The sequence below is a fragment of the Leptonychotes weddellii genome, chromosome 7, assembly GCF_054177405.1.
Source record: "Leptonychotes weddellii isolate Sample4059 chromosome 7, ASM5417740v2, whole genome shotgun sequence".
In the NCBI taxonomy this organism is placed as follows: domain Eukaryota; kingdom Metazoa; phylum Chordata; class Mammalia; order Carnivora; family Phocidae; genus Leptonychotes; species Leptonychotes weddellii.
Genome location: NC_138375.1, coordinates 13,951,363 through 13,974,389, shown reverse-complemented (window position 1 = coordinate 13,974,389; position 23,027 = coordinate 13,951,363). Strand labels below are relative to the sequence as shown.

The following is a 23,027-nucleotide window of genomic DNA, read 5'->3' as shown; positions in this document are numbered from 1 at the left end:
TGGAAAATAACCTTGGGGGGAAGAAATGGGGAGATGATATTGGCAGAGCCATCTGAAGCTTTATTTGGGAAAGGACATTTGAATTGGCTTTTAGTTGTGGGCATAGGCTAGAAGGGGTAGCCAGGGCAGTAGACTCCCCACAAGGGTAGGTTGAGCACTGGGACTGAGCCTCTCAGGTGGGTCTCCTCTTCCCAACGCTCCCCTGCACAGCTCCTGCCCTCAGAGTCTCTGTGGCATCCACAGAAGCAGGAAGGCTGAGAGAGACCACAGAGGCTGTTCACTTGAAGAGGACATCAGACGACTCGGACACCAGCTTCCCATTGCAGATGTCTATCTTCTTCACAACCGCAGCATGGGAGTAGCTGACGTGGCTGAAGGAACTGGAGCGAACCTGAGCCAGAAGGAGCTCAGGCTACAGGTGCGGCCAGGGCCCATGAGGCCCCCGTAGGCTGAGCTCAGTCCACCTGAGTAGCAGCTGATGGCTTTAGTATGGATACTCATGTTCTGCATCCCAGACTCCAGCCGGGTCTCCTCACCCTCTAGTGGCTTGTGGTAGTGGCGATCTCCATATCCAGGGCCAGGGTGACGTTCAGAAGCTCCTGGTACTGGCACAGTTTTCGTTCCGGGTCCTGCTTGGCTCACTGCGGGGGCGACCTCTATCTCGGCCAGCTTGGCATTGGCTTCCTTAACAGCCAGCTACCTGTGCTGCTCAGTCAGCATCATCGATGGCTGCCTCCAGGGAAGCCCTCTGGCCTTTGAGGTCCTCAGTCTCATCCTGGTGTTGGCTAATATTCTGGTTCATCTAAAAAATCTCTGTCTCTCTGCGATAGACGTCATCCCGGTGCTTCCTAACCAATGTCTGCAGCTCCTAGTACTTGATCTGGTACATGGTCTCGGCCTCAGGCCGGCTGCAGTTGGTGATGTCCTCCTACTGGTCCTTTGCCTCTACAATGATGCCGTCCATGTCCATGTCTATGGACAGCACCATGGACGTGTCAGAGATCTGGGACTGCATCTCACGGATCTCCTCTTCATATATGTGCCTTCAGCTGATCTCATCGGTCAGCCCTTCCAGGCAGGATTCCAGCTCTACCTTCGTTCACATCCTTCTTGATCAGGACAAATTCATTCTCCATGAATGCATGCTCTTTGATCTCCTATTCTACTTATTCTTGAAGTCTTCCACCAGCCCTTGCAAGTTGCCAAGCTCCATCTCCGGCTTCAGCCTTTCCTGGCCCAGTGTGTCCAGCTGCAGCCAAAGGTTGTTGATGTAGCTCTGGAGCATGTTGTCCATGTTGCTCTGAGCTGTTTTCTGCTGCTACAGGAGGCTGCACTTGGTCTCCAGAATTTTGTTCTGCTGCTACAGATGCCATACCTTATCGATGAAGGAGACAAACTTGTTGAGGGTCTTGATCTTCTCCTTCTCCTGAGTATGCACAGCCTGGATGTTGGGGTCCACCTCCAGCTTAAGGGGGCTGAGAAGGCTCTGGTTCACTGAGACAGCTGTGATGCCCCCCATACACCTGGCCCCACCATATCCCCCAACCATCTCATGCTGGTGCCCAAGCCACCCCTGAAGCTGCCGCTCCTGCCCACCTGGGAGAAGGCTGAGGAGCTGATGTGGGGGCCAGGTGTGCACGTGCACAAGCAGCTACTGAAGGCCTAGGGTCAGAGGTGGACACCGTAGGACTTCCGGGTCACCCTGATGGATGTGGTGAACACTGGAGTAGAGGCAAATAAGCTCAACCTGACAGAGGTTTGAGAAAGAGTCAAGAAGCTGCTTCTAGGTCAACTTTGGAAAAATTTTGAGCAATAGATATCAACATTATAAGTGATTTTTTTTAATTTAGTAAAAATTTAAATTAAAATATATTCTTTTATAACTGAATTTTTCTTAGTTAATTTTGGACTTGGAATAATTGTATTGCACATTATTTAGCACCTTTTTATATATTTTACTGTTCTTTATTACTCTGGGTTTTCTAATACCACCTTTAAGTTTAAAAACAATAAAATCAAGTCTGATATTAATGTTCTAAATTTTTGTTCCGTGACCATTGATTTCTCCAATCCTTTATCCTGTAACTTATCTATTTGTATGTAAAAGTTTTCAGAGGACTCAGACTGTAAAATACAACACTACATGTGTCCAGAGTTTTAGAAGTAGTTTATGTGTAAAACAATGGTGATGTCAGTTACTGATTTGGCAAAACTAGTTGTTAGTAAATTTATCAATCTCTTTGCAAAAAAAAAAAGCTGAATTATAAACAAATTGATGCAATCACTAAATGTTTATGGTAGTACACTGTTGAAAAGGCATGTTTCCCCCCACGTCTTTGTGTCCATTTTTTATTAACACTGACTCCTCCCATGCATTTTACCAAGTGAGGAAGCATTTATTTTAATGCTAGATCTGAGAGGCAGAAATGGGAATGCAGATTAATGTTAGCAATATCTACCTTCCCGAAGAAAATGAGATCCTTTTTTTATTTTAACTCCTTATGCGATAGATAATATAGGGGCATCCTTCTCTAGAGATGTTTGTGATTGTTCACATCTGCTTATAACTGGTAACATAATACTAGTATTAGTAAACCCAGTTACCGCTTTCTAACGCAGGGTAAGCATCAATAAAGGTGACCCATTGCCATGGATCTTGGAAATATCTCTATTGATCTCAAATTTGAATAAGGTCTTTTCCTTGAAAAACTGAGATTTCTGCTGGAATTTTAGAAGTGTATTTATTTGTTCTTGGGCGCCTGGGTGGCTCAGTTGGTTAAGCAACTGCCTTCGGCTCAGGTCATGATCCTGGAGTCCCGGGATCAAGTCCCACATCAGGCTCCCTGCTCAGCAGGGAGTCTGCTTCTCCCTCTGACCCTCCTCCCTCTCATGCTCTCTGTCTCTCTCTGTCTCTCATTGTCTCTCTCGCAAATACATAAAAATCTTAAGAAAAAAAAAAAAGAAGTGTATTTATTTGTTCTTTCTGATATGCTACTATAAATGATTAATTTATTAATGGCATTTTTGAAAACATTATCTGAATGAACTTTCCACTGATAATTATTATAGGTGATTTTTTCAACAAAAAATTTTAGGATATAAAGAAAACTTAGAAATGTCTTGAATACACCTCAGATTTTATAGAATGATTTTCTTTTCAGGGGATTCGTTTTATATTGCATATATTATGCTCACGGAAACATATACTAAGTTTGGCAAAAATTATTAAATGTTATGAAAATCTATAAAATTATTGAGGATTTAATGCATTTATTTTCTTATACAAAAACATTGATTGATGATAGATACAGATAAAAGCATGTGTTTTTTAACTAAATATGCTTTGTTTCTATGCTATTTCCTTACACTGGGTAATTTAAATATAAATATTTTAAGAATGAGACTATTTATCACAAATATTAATGAGCAAATATTTTAAAAAACTTTTCCAAAAGTAAAAACCTGAAATGTGCAAATGTGCAGCTTTATCCACAAGTTGTAGCAGTTGTAACAGTAGTAAATAGTTGCTGTTAAACCAACCATTATGGATATTGAATCAAACTGTGCCAAAATGTCCTACACTTAGAGTATATTGTTGGATTTAGTCTGCCAATATTTTTAGAGTTTAGTTTCACATTTGTTCGTAAGTGTTATTATACTGTAATTACTTTATTTCAAACTGTCTTATTAGTTTCTGGTATAAAAGTTTTTGCTAGTTTTATAAAATGACAAGGAGCATGATTTCTCTCTTTCAACTATCTGGAATGATTTATAAAATTTTGGAATTACTTGCACCTTAAATGGTTGATAAAACCTCGTGATAAGATCATCTAAGCTGTATGTGTATGTTTGATTACTAATACAATTTATTTAATTGTAATAGGCTTATCACATTCAGGTTTTCTATTTCTTTTTTCATCTGTTTTTGAAAGTTTTTTTTTTTTTAATAGATATATGTCTGTTAGATCTACATTTTCAAATGTTGGCATAATTTGTTTATATCTTCTCTTTTTTTAAAAAAATATTTTATTTCTTTACTTGAGAGAGACAGAGAGAGCAAGTGGGAGAGAGAGCACAAGCTGGGGTGGTGGTGGTGGGGGGAGAAGGGGCAGAGGGAGAAGCAGATTCCGCACCGAGTTGGGAGCCTGATCCAGGGCTCCATCCCAGGACCCTGGAATCATGACCTGAGCCAAAGGCAGACATTTAACCGACTGAGCCACCCAGGCACGCCTATATTCTCTTTTATTATTCCTGACTTAGTTTTTGTACCTTTATTCTCTGTCTCTGCCTCTCTCTGTCTCTGTCTCTTATCTCATAAAAAGTATGCTTGTCTTATAAATTCATCTCAATTTCCAATATTAAAAATATATATAAGGATAATATTAGCCAACATATTTTTATTTTGTAGAAAGTTGTGAGACAGTAGGATAAAGGGCCAAGCAACATTTGCAGATAAACGGTGAATGCAAACCTCATACAAATTGTTAATCCTATAAATAGATGAATAGATGATAGATCAGATAGAATTTAAAAATATAATAAACTTGAAGTTAGAGTAATGTAGTTTTAAGCTACTTTAAAACAGTTTTATGACAATTAGCTTGATAATGTTCCTTTACTAAGATAATTATGTACATTTTACATGGGAACTCACTCCTGTATCCTAAACACTTCAGCAAAGATAAATGCATTTTTTAAATAAATTCTATTATTAATCTATGGAATTTTATCTTTCCATAAATTAAGTTGGTGATACTTTCACTTAAGTAAGTAGATGTTTCCACCAGCTTCTCAGTAGGAATAGAGCTAGGACTAAGAATAAGGACTCTGTTTTACCAGATGATCAGGAATGTGCTAGAATTCCTTCGGGTCATGAAGATCATTGAACTCTTTTTTTTTTTTTTTTAAAGATTTTATTTATTTATTTGAGAGAGAGAATGAGATAGAGAGCATGAGAGGGGGGAGGGTCAGAGAGAGAAGCAGACTCCCTGCTGAGCAGGGAGCCCGACGTGGGACTCGATCCCGGGACTCCAGGATCATGACCTGAGCCGAAGGCAGTCGCTTAACCAACTGAGCCACCCAGGCGCCCAAGATCATTGAACTCTTAAAGGGAATTGGCTTTGTTTTCTTTTAGAGTCTTTATTTTTATGTCTAGCACAGAAGGGCTGAAGAGGGTGAAAAACATGGCTTTCTCTTTAACAATCAGTTAGTTCACCATTCAAAATCATTTTGTTCCATTTTCTTCAGGCAATGATAGGTCTGAAAGAAATGTAGGGTTTTCCACCTAACTACCTTTATTGAATAGTTGGAATGATTGACAACTCAAAAAACTTTTTTCAAATATAGTAATTAACAGTAGTAATCCTTCCACACAGATGATCTGCTATCAAAAGCATCACAAAAAGGCTTCCCAAACTTGAAATGATGGCTTATTTAAGTAAGGTATGAAAGTCAGAACAAGCCAGGCACTTTATCTCTCAAATTTTAATGATGGAGAAAACACACTTTGAGCTTTCCTTGAGAAATAGCAAAACCTTAAAAGAAAATTTTAAAAAAAGAAAACTTTGAGATGGTTCTCAACAGATATGGGATGGTTATGCTCAAAATACTCTATCTTATGTGATTAAATATTTCAAAATAAATAATGAAGCAAGTTCCCTTTTGTCTGAAGTCTTTATTTGTCCCCATGTTATTGGCTTTCCTTTTTCTTTCCTTTCTTTTTCTTTGGGATTTGCCAAGATGTCTGTTTGCGATTTTACTAAAGTTATCATCATTTTGTTTTTCCATATACTGTCACATGGACAAACTCTTTTATTTCTGTGTGGACCTTATAATCATTACAGTTTAGGAAATGAATTTACCTTTTTTCATGATGAAAAAAAAGAACTCTTCTCTTTCTATTAGGCCAACATTCTACTGCACTGAATGCTTGCACTTTCAAAATGCAAGTTAAACTGTTCTTTATTTACATGGCTGTTTAAATGATGCATGGTATTACATATTGAAGTTTGTGGTGAAATTAATTGCATGTTTCTAAATATGTGACTGCTCTATCACTTTCACTCCTGTAAAAATGGGATGTTGATTTTTACCAAATTTCCCTTGATATTAAATCTTTAACATAAATGAATATAATTGCTTTCTCATCTAATAGAGCTATCTCCATAATACAGAAGATATTCTTTGGTGTTAAAATAAGGTCATCTAGTGAACTTGGTCTAACACCTCTTTTCTTCAGTAAACTCTGACAAATTTAAGCTTTGGTGCAAGTAGGCTGTTTCAATTTCTTTCTCTTCTTTCAGTATTTTGCTGTAGTTGCTGAATAGTTTCTTAGCAAGGAAAGAAAAAGGATTAACTTGACTAAAACCCAGTTAAAATGCAAATGAAATGAATTTCTGGGCAATAAAGCATGCATTAAGCTGGAACTCTAATGAGCATAATAGTAAAATGTCCCTGGAATATTTTATGCACCTCTATCTATTTCATCTTTATGTTCATTTAGATGTAAGTCTTCCGATAATTTTAGAGGTTTTCCATTTCTGCTTGCCACAAACATGATTAACAGCTTTATTGCTCCGTTTTCTCCAGAGACGGCTTCAAACCTACTTAATTTCACTCTCCTGAAACCAAACCACGAAGCCCAAAAAGATTCTTATCTGACTTCTAAGATTTATGCTTATTTCATAGGGATGACTGAAATTCAATATTAACGGCAGTATGTAATATACAATAGTTAAGTGTAGTTAAGAGGCTCTGACATTTGTTTTGCGATGAAATATTTAAAACAAAAGAAATTTAATGTTTGTATTATATTGGTGTGTTAATTATTAGGGTAGAGATAAGAGGGAATGATTTCTTTACAGAAACAGAGACACTAGTTCCTCTTATCAGCCTGCAGATGGAGGATAGCCTATCCAGGAAGGCTGCAGAGGAGGGGTCATTTTGGTGATAGATTTTGCTGAGTTAGGTATTCCTTTGGTTGAGCTAAGCCCAAGTTTAAGCAAATGTAACTAGGTTGTTTCTTTTACCTCGTTAGGCCTATTCACATTGTTCTCAAAAGCCTTTTAAAAATTCAGAGGATTTTAATATATTATCCTATAAAATAATTGTATAATCTATTATTATAATAGATCATAAAAAAGTATGGTTATTATAGAGTAAGTACTATTCCAGAATCATAAAATGTTAACAAGTGTTCAAGGTCAAGAAAATATAGGATAGGTTGAGAGTTAAGTCTATAGAAGCTGGTACATTACGAGTTGAAATAGCTGCAAAAGATTCATGAAGTCTATTCTATGCCAAGAACAGTATCCCTGAAACTAATTTAAATGATTAGTTTTACTTTTTTCATGTTCATCCGTTAGAAAGCATATGGTATAGCCTCAATGATTACAGCAATAAAAAAGGACCATTTGCTACTCATGGCAATGTTGTGACTATGAGATATAGGGTCAAATAGAACAAAAGAAAAGCAGTCTTAAAACTAAAAGCCATAGAAATGTATTATTTAATGTGCATTATCCACTTTCCATACAGTATGCTTTTTGATACTGAAAGAAGGTATTTTGGCCTCAACTCTATGTTCCCATATTAGACATATAGAGTTGGTGGGGCAAATGAGTTACTGAGTAGGTGGCCCTCTCTACTAATCCTATTTGATCGACTATCTCTGGACTCTTTCTTTCCAAAGCCAGATTATTAACTTTGTCAATGGCCCCACAAATGAAAGAGTCTTCATCAAGTATATGCTCTGTCCTCTAGGAAATACAAAATACAGTGCTGCCTGGTGACTCAGAAAGCACTTTAAATACTGAGGAAATGTAACTCTTTTACTGTCCTATTTAAATTATTCTTTCTACAGTTAAAATTGAACTGTTATTCTATCATAAAATATGTACCTGTATACTCATTTACATTCATAGAGTCTTGCAGTCCTTAATCTTCACTTCCTTGAAACAATTAATTCTATTCCAGTCATGCTCCGGGTACTGCTCTTTCCTGCCATCCCTATCTGGCTCCACCTCTGCATTCTTTTTGAGTTCTTCCCTATTATTAAAGAGAACAGAAACAACATGAATATGCACTTCCTGTGCTTATCTGAGGCAGCAGTGCTCTGTCTCCATGAGATGTTTCTTCTTCTAATTTGTAGTGTAGTATTTATTCATTAAGGTAATGTACTATTTCAGTCATTCATGGTGGTGGTCGACAGTCTACATTCTTGCAGAACTATGTAGATAGATTATTGGCTCTGACACAAGAAGTTTAGGTCACTTGACTAAACACCACCATTATCGTTTGGCTGTCCAACACTTTTCCCTCTCACATCCACGTGTGTATAAATCACTCTGTATTTGTTAGAGAACTTCTATCTTCATTGAGTAGGATATTCTTCTAGTAAACCTTCAGTCATGGTGCCAACATCCTGGCCGACATCGCCCACCTCTGTGATCAATTCAGGGATGAGCACATGATTGGTGGCTTTATCAAACCCTTCCTAGTAGCTATTCTACTACAAAGGAAGGGATAATTTTTTCTTTGTTTTGATGTAATTTATTTGTATAACCCAATATCAGAATAAGAAGTCTTTGTTCTCATATTATTTTTTCTATCTAGAAAAATAGCATAAAACACACTGTTGGTTTGAAAATACCTAGGAGGTAATGGGAAATAGGTCCTGTATTCAGAGGGAGGGAGAGATGGAAGAAAGAGGTAGGCCACCCCATATTGGTAGGTTGCAGGTTTAACAAGCAAGGGAACTTACATACAAGGCTTGCCTTGGATGGCAGTAAGACAAATAGATCTCCCCACCTGCCTTCCAAATCTTAAAAGTTTATATAGAAGTCTTAACTGGGTTCAGTCACATATACTGTCCATATGGCCTTAATACCACATCACTATCACAAGGCTATGTCCTTGGAGCACTTTTCTGGGAGCAAGGAAAGCAAGCAGAACCCACATTCCAAGGATAGGGTCAGGGTGAGGAGCCTCCAATTGCCCACAGCCAGCTCAAGGGTCAACTAGCTGTCACTTCCTCTCCTTCAACACTCTACCCCTCATGACTGGCTCTTATAATCCTACATGCCCCGTTTTCCAAAATGTGTCTTGAGCAGTCAGCAAAGGAATTCATTAGCATAGAGGTGGCTATCTGGCTACATTGGAGGCACATGCAAGAGAAAACTTGGATTAAGACAATGACTTCCAAAATTAGTGACAACTTTTTCAACCAAGATCCAGGATCTGAACCACTGATTTATAAATTCCCTAGGCTGGGGGTTGGATCACTCATGGCTTTCATATATATCCTTATGTGATTTAATAAAGATAATAAATTAGCAGACTCATCAAGTAAGAATAGACAATATTAGGTTAGGGTGATGGCACAGGTGTCACATTGTGAGCCCATCCTATTTTGGAGGACAGCTTTTCTCATTGGAGGCATTTCAGTGTTCAATAAGGACAGCCTTTGTTGGCTATTACTCAAAGCTTGATGAGTAAATTTGGTAAGGGTTTTGTATGTGCTATAACATCCTCTACGTCAATGGAGGGAACAAAGATGGAGGCCAAATGATCATACCAGTGAAAGACACAATGTGCGTACCTGGCTTTAAAAAGAAAGCTTGACATCCAATGTTATTGTGGAGCAGATTCCACCTCTGTGTCCAGGAAAAACCGAGGGTGTGATGGTCCAACCACTCAGGTGCAAACCACATTTTGTGCTGCACAAGCATTGGATTCCATTTAGAGCTACCAAATAAATATCTGGAAAGTGCAACCAGGCAGTGCCAAATGAGTCAGTTTCCCTTAATGTGACAGAATGACCACACAGTTTCAGTGATATCCATCCCATGTTTCCAGTACAATTGGGTTGATTCTGTTCAGAGGAATTTTTCTGTTCCCAAAATAGGAGTTCCCAAGATGCTCAAATATCCATGACATGGAGTAAGCCATTCCCAAACCTGAGCATAGCCACCCAAGGTTCCAATGGCGTTATTTCCAGGACCTTTTTAGTTGCATTCCAAGCATCGCTTGTTTCAACAGGTCTGGCTATAGCAGGACAACAAGATGTGAGTGGATACTGAGTAGTTTCCCCTCATCCAGGAGTCAGAAGTAACTCACCCATCTCGTCAGGACATCCCATTGCAATGCCAGTCGATAATTCCTTTTCCAAGGGTGATGACATTTGGGTGTTCTCAGCAGCATAGCATGTTGATCCATGTTGAACTGAGGCAATGGCTGTCCTCTGTGTCTTCCACACCTTAATGGTGTTGTGTGCCTCGGCAAGGGTCCCCAGTCTAGCATATGGGGCAAGCGGGCCCTGCTGGTCGATCATTCAAAGCATTAAAGCCTGGGACAGTACTTTTGTCTGCCCAGCCAAGGTGGTTTTACCTGTTAACAATTTAATTTACTGCTTTAATATTTCATTTCTCCTTTCAACCAACCCTGCTACTTGTGGGTTATAGGGGAAATGGAACCTGCATTCCATGGCATGCTATTTTGCCTAGTCTTACACATTATGACCTTTAAAATGTAATTCCTGATCACTGTGTATTCAATGAGGGTATCCACACACAGTGTTCAGTTTCTCTAGTCCCCTAATGGTAGCAGACTAGTTAGCACGAAGGCAGGGGAAAACTTGCGTTAGGTTAGATGTTAGTGTCCACAACCAAGGCATATTTAGAAACCTCACTCAGAGGGAAGAGGCCAATATAATTAATTTGCCAATCCCACACCAGCTGGCAACTCCAATGGATAGCCCCAGATGCTTTTGGCAGTTGCCTTGGGTCTTGTTTAGAATACACTAGACACACTGTTACTGCATTAACCAAAATACTGTACTTCAAGGACAATCCAGCATTGTTGGCAATATGCCATCTTATATGTGCACTGTGATGGTCACTCTTTCTATGCATCCAATCTGCAATATCTACTTCAGGGTCAGTAAATAGACTCATACTTGAGCTAAGGCATCAGCACCCTAATAACTAGGGGATGTCCAGTGCCTTATGAGCTGGGACATGAAAATGTGAGCACTGCCTTAGTCTCTTGTAGATGGACCCAAATGTCTTTGCACATATCTTGCCCCCATAAGGGCTTATTTATGATCATCCACCCCTTGGCTTTCTCTTGCCCAAGCCTGAGGGCTAATCCTCTTAGAGCTGCTTAACTCTCAGCATATAGGGTTAACAGCCAGGGCTCATAAGTAGTCACCAGGAACACTGCTCTGAGCTCAGCCCATTGGCTTCGGCACTTGTCGCTATGTGAGAAGCTCTACATAAAGGAGTACCATGTACTACTAGAAACTGTTGCTCTATGGGGGTGTAGGGTTTCCGCCCCCTTCCAAAGCTGAGACCAAAGTCCCAGGGTCACTTGCGTTTTGCCAATCACAGCTTCTGGGACAACAGGGTCTTGCCCAACCAGATAGCTCCCCAAAACTTCATGGTGGTGTCTGGGCCTTGAATTTTCTGTGGGTTCACTGCCCATCCTCTCCCTCTCAAATGCTCCAGCAAAGCCTGCAAGGTGTCCTGCAGCAGAGGCAATCTTCACATGTTAAATCTGATATGATCAATATAATGGGCCCATTTTATTGATGTGGGGACAGAGAACAGGATAGGTCACAGGCTACCATCGTATGACGTATGGTAGAATTATGCAGGTAACCTCGGGGGAACACTGAAAAGGTCCATTGTTGTCCCTTCATGTGAAGACAAATTGATCTTGTGACTCAGTGCATAATGAAAAAGGCATTTGTTGGGGCGCCTGGGTGGCTCAGTCATTAAGCGTCTGCCTTCGGCTCAGGTCATGATCCCAGGGTCCTGGGATCGAGCCCCGCGTCGGGCTCCCTGCTCAGCGGGAAGCCTGCTTCTCCCTCTCCCACTCCCCCTGCTTGTGTTCCCTCTCTCGCTGTGTCTCTCTCTGTCAAATAAATAAAATCTTTAAAAAAAAAAAAAAAGAAAGAAAGAAAGACAGAAAAAGGCATTTGTTAAGTCCAGCACAGCATGATACACTCCTAGGACCATGGTCAAGGTACCTAAGATGGTGGCAATGTCCGGCACAGTCATATAGATGGGGAGAGGGCACTACCTTATTAGTTCTTGGTAGTCCACTGTCATCCACCATGAGCCATCTGGTTTTTTTATTTTCTAGACCAAGCTGTTGCAGTTCTTGGATGGTTTCCCTTATGTCCTCTAGGCAGTTTATATTATTTGTCAGTAACCACTCTACACAAGATTATTGGTTTTCAGTTGGTGCTTCCCCTCAGCACTGGTTTAACGACTCTAACCCAGAGGCAGAATTCACCGAGAGAGGTTTGCAGAATTTGACCTTGTGGGATATCAATGTCCAATATGTTCTCTGGTCTTGCAGAGATAAAAACACATTACTGGGGGGATGCCCAATTTTTGGTGTCAAAAAGACCTTCCTGACTAGAACTGTTTGTCCTCTGTAAGCACCAATGTCGCTGAGGGGGCCAGAAAGCTTCTGAAAGTTACCATGTATTAGACTACATTCAGCTCCAGGATCCACCAGAGCTGTCACCTTTGTGCCCTCACCTGGAGACAATCTTGAACTGCATCCTACATGCAGGGTGTGGGAGGCTCCTACCCTGAATGGGACTATATCCCTGAGACCTCTGTGGGAGCAGGTGGGGCATCAGGGACGATAGGGGCAGGTGAGGAAGGTCTGAACTGTTTTTCAGGTTTTAAGGCTTTCCACAGGCCACCCAACACAGTGTTGGCTTGTTGGTCATCTCTTCATGTAGGGTCACTGCAGCAATGAGGTCAAACCACAGTTTTTTCTGGGTTATTTTTACCAGACCCTTTACAAGTGATTGGGATAACCTAGATCAATAATGGATCGCTCAACATTGTAAATATCTGTCCCACAACTGGGCTCAGCATGGATACCAGCATCCCATACTGCCTCTTGGGGGTTAATAGGATAATCTTGGCTCTCATTCTGGCTGTGATTATGGCCCAATCAGGGCTTCAGAGGTGTAAACATCCTGCTTCATTCTCAACTCCCTAAAAATGTGTTGTGCCTCCTTTATATATTTCCAGGGAGATCCCACATGCTCAGGGAGATCCCCCTCATTGGGCCATGCCTCATAGCAGGCTAGAACAATCCATTCCATAAGGGAGCAAGTATCTTGAATCCCCCAAGCACCATGCAGGTGCTGCCGGAGGGCAGGGTGTGTAGAGATCTTTCTCACTTTCTCTGCCTCTTATTCGGTCAGAGAAATACCATCACCTCCAGTATCCCACAGCTGCCCTAACTGAGCCTGGATACTTGCCCTGGCCTTTTCTCTGGCAATTAGCAGCTATATCAATAATCAGTGGGAGTATATTCTCTCATCGTGAATGTTTCCTAAACTGAGGTCTGTCCCACTGGCTGGGGTTGCTATTGCTGTCCTTTTGTTTTCCTTATAGATCTGGGGTAGGAGGGCACAGGACGCTCTATCCCTCTCACTATTAATTACCACAACATCCTCCTCTTCACTCTCATCACTTTCCCAGAGATTCCACTTCTTAGCGTCCCAGTCAGGCTTAATCACAAGTTCTATGACCTTACTCCCTGGTATATGTGCCCTCCTAGCTTTGCAAAACTCTACACTAAAGTCTCTGACTTGTCATCATTCCCACCCAACTTGTCTGCCAGCTCTGAAGCTAACAGAGTAGTTGGATACCTGCACGTCCTTCTCTAACTTCAGCTTTTCTTCCAATTTGCTAACTCAAGGGTCAGCCTCTAGCTGGGCATAGGTGGCTGCCGATCTACCCATTGTAGAGGTCAGCCCATTGTGGCAGCCATGTATTTCTCTTCTTTGCTGCAGGGTGCTATGTGTAGTTTCCTCCAACAAGTGGATCAAACTGGCTGGTGTTGTCAGGCATCCCCATACTCACGCTGTGGTCCACACATCTGACATAAAGACCACACCTCCCAATGGCCAACTCGGGGTCTCCCCAATAGATGCCTCATTCCCAAGGCCCATTTATTTGGTCTCCTGGCCAGCTTGCCAAATGTTGATTCACAAAAAGAAATTTCCCAGGTATAATCTGAAACTGACCCTGGAGAGGGTAAGGGATAGCTAAAGAGAAAGACCACTCCAGATTGGTAGGTGGCAGGTTGAATAAGCAAGGAAACTTACATATGAAGCTTGACTTGGGCAGCTGCAAGATGGGCACCTGGGTGGCTCAGTCATTAAGCGTCTGCCTTCAGCTCAGGTCATGATCCCAGGGTCCTGGGATCAAGCCCCACATCGGGCTCCCTGCTCAGCGGGAAGCCTGCTTCTCCCTCTCCTACCCCCCCTGCTTGTGTTCCTGCTCTTGCTATTTCTCTGTCAAATAAATAAATAAATCTTAGAAAAAAAAATATGAGTAGATCACTGCATACCCACCCACCCACCCACCAGAATCTTTAAAAAGTTTGTATAGAGGCCTTAGCTGGGTTCAGTCACAAATACCATCCAGATAGGCTCAACACTACTTTACTATCTCAAGGCTATGTCCTTGGTGCAGCTTCTGGGAGCAGGGAAGGCAAGCAGAACCCAAATTCTAAGGGGGAGCAGGGTTGGTGAGGAGCCTCTGATTGCCCAGGTCCAGCTAGCAAGTCAACTAGTGGTCATGTCCTCTCAATGACCTCCTCTAACACATATAGTTTTATTTAATAGTATACCTGTTACACTTTGGAACGTTAATTTAATATGTTATAAGAAGTAGTACAGGTTATAATTATTAACATAAAAATTGATGCACACAGTTTGAAATAAAATATATCTCAAGAGGAGTTAAGGAATGTATGAGAGTGAAGGAATGTATGATACTTTTCTCATAAACAGATAAAATATTACTTAAAATTAAGATATGGATCATTCTTTCAATTAATGAAAACAGGGTGATAGTTGTAACAATTTGATAAATTCACTGTTTTACTACTAACTTTTTCCTTGCAGCACACTATTTTCCAGGTATTTGAGATTTTGAATGAACACTAGATGTATTTAAGCCAATTATTTAGGACTTGATTATACTAGTTAAAATAAATGTTAGCTGGAATGGATTCAAAATATTACAACAACAACTTATCATCCTGGCGATTCATAAAAACTTTTAATCAATATAATTCCTCTATAACTAATGGGAGGAAGCTAAATTTAATTTAGAGATCCTTTTTCAAATATCTGATACAGCGTATCATGTTAATATATGCTTATTATGCTAATATATGGAATATAAAGCCTAAGAAATGTATTTAACTCAAGATACCTTTTTTTAAAAGATTATTTATTTATTTGAGAGAGAGAGAGCAGAGAGAGCAAGAATGGGAGTAGAGGGAGAGGGGAAAAGGGAGAGGGAGAAGCAGGCTTCCTGCTGGACAGGGAGCTCATGCAGTTTGATCCCAGGACCCCGGAATCATGACCTGAGCTGAAGGCAGAGGTTTAACCAACTGAGCCACCCAGACGCCCCTAACTCAAAATCCCTTATGAAACAACACCATTGCAATGAGCAAGGAATCACATCACCATTAAAAACAGGAAGCTTGCTGGGCTCTGTCTCATAGTGCCAATGATCACAGGGGCTCCAACGTTGTCACTGCTGTCCTTTACCTTCTCTTTTTCACAACTGTCTTTTCTTCCTCCAAGTCCCAGCCTTCTACACAGAAAAGACCACCGTGTCCTAATTGCAGGCATCTCCAACTTTAATGCTTTTAGCTGGAATCTTCTTGGATTTGCATCAAATGGGAAATGGAATCTTTGCTCCTTGAAAACCACAACATGGGCGCCTGGGTGGCTCAGATGGTTAAGTGTCTGCCTTCGGCTCAGGTCATGATCCCAGGGTCCTGGATCGAGTCCCGCATCGGGCTCCCTGTTAGGTGGGGAGCCTGCTTCTCCCTCTGCCTCTGCCTCTCTCTCTCTCTCTCTGACTCTCATGAATAAATAAATAAAACATTTAAAAAAAAAAAAAAGAAAACCACAACATGGGGTGGATGACAGTCCTTGACAGGGGCTCATCTTCCCCCGAATGTGCCTGGACTGTGTGAAAGGTCACTCAAATGAGGGAGTGACACAAGGGTGTGGATGTCAGGGAAGCCACTCATGGATGTGGATGATGTAAGCAAGTTCTCAGTCCTCTGCAGGTAAGGATGTTGCAGGGCACTGACATATACAACCACGCCCCAGAGGGCAAAAAGGTGGGCTGTGTTCTCTGGCTGTGCTACCACTCCTGAGAGAGAAATTTAGACTGAAAAAGAGTAGTTGAGAGGCTTCAAATGTACAATGTGAGAAAGTGTGAGTTGTATATTAATGGATAATGATGAAATCTAACAGTGAACACTCTGAAGGAAAGAGAGAAGAAACAGAACTTAAACTTATTTAAATCACATAATAATTGTCAAATGGAATGCATTTGTTTGAAAAAAATTATTTTAATATGTGATAATAACACTCAGGGGAGAGAATCCAGGTTGCCCTGGTTGCTTTTCCGTCTCCTGTTACCTATGCTTCTCACCTGCACTCACCTCCCCTCACTGTTTCCCATGGAACTCGGCCAACACCGGCCGATGCATTCTCTCTATGAAATATGTCTTCTTCTAATGTTAATGTACTTTTGTTCTTTGTGTTAATATGTCACATGGCTGTATGAATGGTGACAGTCTATATTTTAGATTCTAGCCGAAATATATGTGGGTTAGTAGCTAGAAGGTTGACAGGTTAAGTCACCTGACTGAACAACATCATGGCAACGGGCCATGAAAGCCTATCCTTAGACAGGTTTCACAGCAATATGAATTGCTATTTAATGAGAATAAAAGAATAAAAATATTATTCTGATACCCCACAGGAATTTACATTTATTTAGGAAAATCTTACATTGAAAAATATTCCAAATCCAACTGATACTGGGTCTGAAGTGAATGATAAATGTCCCCACTCTATCCTCATTATAAATAAGGCTGAGGCAGATTTGTCTCATAGTTGTGAAAGAGGGAGAGATGTTCTTTTCTTTGCTTGACCTACATAGAACAGTTATATGCTAAAAGACCAAATTAGGTCTGGTGAGGACTTCTCAATAATAAACAATTTTTGAAATTTTAATGGTAAGATATAAATTGTGGTTTACAGGATTTTCAAGAGAACAGATTACTTCTAACTGTTAATCATATAATGTTTTGCCTCTAAAGCAGGATGGATTATTTTATTTTATGAGCAAATTCATCAAGGATGTTGCAGCTGCTAAAAATTTGCTCCTTCTCTAGGCATCTCTCTTTTGTCCATAACTTTACACTGATTAAATTTAAGTACGTCCTCTCCCACCAGTTGTAAGATCTGATTCTGTCCTTTAGTCCTCTGAATATTGAGAGGCTTAACTCTTGTCTGACATTACTCACTCACAAAATGAAAATTCAAATTAGTAGTTTGGCTGGACTCCTCTATCTATTAACATAATATTGCTGAAGAATATACCCTACTCATTAAACCTTACTGCCATCATCCAAGCTTCCTGCTAAGGCCCTTCTTTTGTTCTGTTACTTCCCATCTTTCTTCCAGAGATCTCGTTCATGTGTTTGTGGATGCTATACTTTTTTAATGAACTCTTCAACATTCTTCACTTTTCTTCACAAGTACTTGTAATATACCCCTCAGAGAGATCTTTAATGATGCATTTATATAAGTGGACCACTCCACCCCATCCCAAATAGAGACTGCCTTGGGATGAGCTTTACAAATTTTACAAAGTGGTGCACATCGATCATAGTCAGCATGGGGTAGCCCAAATTCAATTCTTGGTTCTGCAATATAGAACTCTTTGACTTACACACCACCTGGAGGAGACCCCTCCTGCACCATTTCTGGTCCTTTCTTCCTCAGTCATCTCTTGTTGCAGATGTGGCCACAGTAAATAGCTCTGCATGACTGTGACCTACTGCCCCAGTCACCACCCGGCACGCCACACTGTGCTTCAGTGTCACAAACTTCTTGTTCCAGAATATCTTTTGGCACCACTGTGAAAACTCGCTTGGTGTCCATGCATGCACACTCTGAGATTGCGAGGTCTTCATGCCATGCAGGATGAAACTTGGATGAATAGGAAATGAGAACCAGAGGACAGACAAATCCTGCTCCTTTCTGTCCTCTAAGTGAAAGTCTTGAGATGATTTTATGCAGTTTCACTGGGACTGTGTAATGCTGTGAGCAGCTCAAATTATATCCTTGACCCTTACACCATGAAATTATACATCCAAGTAAAGTAATAGCACACATGTCATTCAGTTTAAGTTCTACTTAGTAGGTAACCTATGCAAAGACAGTATCAGAAATGGTCCTAGAAAGCAGATCCTCAGGATAAGAGTTTGTACCTGAATTAGTAACAAGCAGAAGAGCAATGAGGTTGTCTGTGAAGGAGGAGTGTGGTGAGACACCCGGCATTCGATGCCATCTCAGCTAGTGTGGGTTTTACCTGTGCTTACACAGAGTGGTATAAGGAGGAAAGTGAACCATCGTGATGTCCATTTACTGTGCACTTGGCCAGTATGGGAGAAACAAATATAAAGATGGCAGGCTGGCTTCAGTTAGCTTACTGAAAGCCTCAGAAATGAAAAATGTTCGGCTAGAAGCAGCAAAATTCAACTAAATGAGAAAGCCATAAGAATTGTTTTAAGTTTTTATTTAAATTCCAGTTAGTTAACATACAGTGTAATATTAGTTTCAAGTGTACAATTTAGTGATTCGACGCTTCCATACAACACCTGGTGCTCATCCCAACAAGTGCCCTCCTTCATCCCCATCACCTATTTCACCCATCCCCCACCCACCTCCCCTCTGGTGACCAGCAGTTTGTTCTCTTGAGTTATGAGTCTGTTTCTAGGTTTGCCTCTCTCTTTTTTTTTTTTTTCTTTTCCTATGTTCATCTGTTTTGTTTCTTAAATTCCACATATGAGTGAAATCTTATGGTATTTTTCTTTCTCTGACTGACTCACTTCACCAGCATAATATCTTCTAGCTCCATCCATGTCATTGCAAATGGCAAGATTTCATTCTTTTTTATGAAAGCCATAATATTCTTTAAGGTAACTTTTAGCAGATACTCATCTTCTATAGTCATGGAGAAATCTGTGCTGAAAATCAGGCCCAGCTTCAGAATATAAGTGTACTTGACATGTAAAGTTTTGGCAGATCTCTTATGTCAAAGTCAGGCTACCCTGGAAAAGAAATAAGACTCAAACCTGGAATAGGCATATGGATGACAATCCCAAGACTCTTAAATTCCAACTGTCCCTTGAACACTCAAGAGTATTCAAAATATGCACATTCAAATCAGGGTAATGAAGGACTGTATTCTTTGAGGGATTAAGGTCTATATATCCCTAACAGGAATATGTATTTGCCCTGGCCAGGCAAATTACCGACCAAGATTTAGGGTAATCTAGAACCTGTGGTGGAGGCAAATGGAGATGACAGATATTAATTACAGCCTGTAACCAGCTGAAATGCTGAGGAATGTAGCTTGCTGAAAGTTTTTTGGTTATTGCATATGGCTACTACCTTTGAAAAGACGCTGTGGTTAATTCAACTTTTACTTTCACTCTTGTAAAATAATTGTGAACCTCTTATTCTCATTAAAATGGTATCCAGATATTGTACCATGGGAGCCTACTATAATAAAGGAAACATGGTACAGGGGCTAAACTGCATCAGACACCTCAAGTACAGCATTTCATATATACTTTGCCTTACCTGTCTTGTGACAGCTACCCCAGTTATCTTGTTTTGCCCTAGCTAGTCCTTTCTGGACACAGGGCAACCTGGCTGCACCTGACTTTTTGCCAGTTCAGCGTGAGTCTCACCTAATTTCCTAGATCTCACCCTTGATGCTGTTACAGGAACTCCTAGGTATCCACTCCTATATTTCCTTGGAGGGTAGAGGAGTTAATGGCAAGACGATATGTCTTTTACCAATGGAGGAGCAGAGCCAGTGGATAAATCCTTCTCCCTTTCTTTCCCAGGATCAGTGTCCCTGAGATGTACTTTACCATGGTACCTGCCTGTGGTTGGGACAATTGCTCACTTACAGTGGCATCCATTTTGATAAAGTGATCTTATATTGGGCCACCCTCCTCTTGTCCTTTAGTCTCCTGGTTATTCCTTATGTTTTCTGGGATTCTGATTAGTGAGATGACAGCACCAGAGATGTTTGCCTCAGATTCCACTTTCTGAGAAACTCAGGTTAAGATATAATTTAATAAATACAATTAAATACATTACCTTAAATTAGCAAATAATACTAGTGTGTAGAGAAGATATTAAATCCAAATTTGTCTAATTTTTTTTATAATTAAGTTTTTGTAAGCAACTCTGCTGTTTCTGATTTCCTAATATGCTGCTCCCTTCTCTGAAGACTAATTTGAAAATAATTGTCAAACAACCCTTTGTTGCAATAACTGTACTAGCAAAAAATGTATCCAAAGGATTTACTCTAAGGAGCATACAAACCATTTTATAATTGTGATTCTTATCTCATTATGTATGATAGGAGGCAAACATCAGAAACAGATGTATAGAGTCAAGATAAATAATTTAAATAAATTATGATACACATAAAGGATGAGATGTTATATAATAATTGAAATTCACTATCTGGGAGTATATGTAATTATCTGTAATATGTTCCCAGGAGAAAGTTTGTTAAAACTTGGATATAGTGTGTGACTTTCATTTTAGAAATATACCAAAATATTAATAATAGGTACTTATGATTTTTGTACAATATTTTATTGTTTCAGAAATGCTTTTTTATGTTTTTCAGTTTTGTACGGTAAAATCATTACTTCTAAATCAAATAAGTAAATTCCTTATTGCTATAAATCATCTGATCCTTATATTTGTGACATTTTATCTTTGAATACTTCAGTATTTTTTTATAATAAATGATTATCTCTTTAAATATTTCACATTAAATAAATGTCCATGACCTTCATTAACCAAGTGGTCGCCAAATATTTTTTTTTCTCTTATCAAGTAATTCAAAACAGACTGAATCATAGAGCTCCAAAAACACTGGTATGTAGTTTAACCAACATTTCCCAGAATCCATAATGGAAAACAAGTGGCATATTATAAGCCTACAACAACAAGTTGGCATATTCTAGAAATATGTATGCAAAGATTATTAAAATATAAGGAATAATATCAAGACATTGGTTTTACATTTACTTTTCATATATCTATCTGTCTATCTAATCTTCCAAATGGCTACTAGGAGACAACTTTGTAGGAAATTAGACATAGTGTTGTTCAGGGACAAAATAGAAAAAGGGAGGTACTTTTCTGATTTGCTGAAATCACATGTATAAAACATGCAAACTAGATTTAAAAAGGTTACTCACTTAATTGCCATATCTTCCACACCAAGATTATGGTAGGGAGGTTGCCTTAGCACATACCTTAGTTTCTACTTTGTAAGGAAATATCTACATGCCTTCAACTACCAAGGGTAAAATCCAGTGATAGAGATTAAGGTCAGTTTGCAGAAATTATAATGATTGCATTCAACTGTATTTGCTAGCATCTTTCTAGCTTTTTCTCAGCCAATAAGAAAACCATAATTAATAGCTGCCTAGACCTTTGACACATTATTTTTAGAAATGTCATGGTCAATAGCAACCAAACCCGGATAGAATATTTCTTGATGCTTCCTGAACCTCAGGCAATAGGAGAGTTAACTGACAATGGATCTGAAAACCAATATTACGTGCTTAAAACAGTTAATACAGAAATATGTATCTTTTGTGTAAATATCTTAAAAAGACAAGCCAACTGAAGAAGTTACCACATTTGGCACTGATTGACATTTCAATACTACCTACTAGATTAGCAGAACCTTAACCCCTGCTATCTTTTCTCACGGACTTTTGAAGTTCAGACGCCTGACCAAGTATACATTTTAAGATTAGCATCATTAAAAAAAAAAAATGTATCCCTGGGTAATATATTATCAAAACAGAAGAGTGAAAGCTCTAACCTTAGTTTCCTAAGTAGGATCACAGGTTACAATATAATATTCTAACCAATCTGATTAGGTTTAGTGTTTTTGTTTTTAAGATTTTATTTATTTATTTGAGAGAGAGAGGGGGAGAGAGAGCACAAGTGAGGTGAGGGGCAGAGGGAGAAGCAGAAACCCGCTGAGCAGGGAGCCCAGTGGAAGGCTTGATCCCAGGACTCCAGGATGATGACCTGAGCTAAAGGTAGATGCTTAACTGACTGAGCTACCCAGGTGCCCTGAATAGGTTTAGTTTAGTTAAGAGAGCCATAGTTCGGTTGTAGAGAATTGAGGGTTTTTTCTTTTTTTTAACCCACTAAAAGAAAAAAAAAAAAAACAACAACATTCACATATATTTCTGAAATGGGTGCAACACTTTATTTGGAATGTCTATGATTAGAACAATCAGTCACAAATCCCCAGCAATTGTAAATAATGGTATTAATAATAACAAGCTCCCAGAATTAAGCTAAGTGATTTTCAATATTTAAGACTATTAACAATCTTGTTAAAAATGTTGGCTCTGTAAATCTAGAGTAGGGCCTAGGAAACTATCTTTTAATCAGGAAAACAAGTAATTCTTTTTATATAAGTAGCTTAAAGATATCATAAAGAAAATTAGACCTAAGTTATTTTTTTGTGTATGGTTCCCAATTTACTATGATTATATTTTTCTTAACCAGATTGAAAATATTAATCTCTATTTGCATTCACAGGTTACTTTTAGCATAATGTTTGGAGAGGTGTGTAATGCTATATGGCTATTTATTATTATAACTCATCATCTATGTATTATACTTATAATTACCCAAAGTGCATGTACATATAATGGTATTTTTCTAAAGTAGAGCTGATAGCAACTCTGCCAGGTTCATAAGGCAGAGGCCAACCTCACTTTTCATATAAAAATAAAAGTATAGGAACCTTAAATAATATACTTATAACTTCACTTGCACCCTTGACTACAGGGAACTATATTGTTAAAACAAAACCAGCTTA

The 23,027-nt window shown here is 39.5% G+C and overlaps 1 pseudogene; it reads right to left on the bottom strand.

Annotated features, from left to right (window-relative positions):
• Nucleotides 1-277: 277 nt before the first annotated feature.
• LOC102730378 (keratin, type II cytoskeletal 8 pseudogene) overlaps nucleotides 278-23,027 on the bottom strand; it is a 71,947-nt pseudogene continuing 49,197 nt past the window's right edge.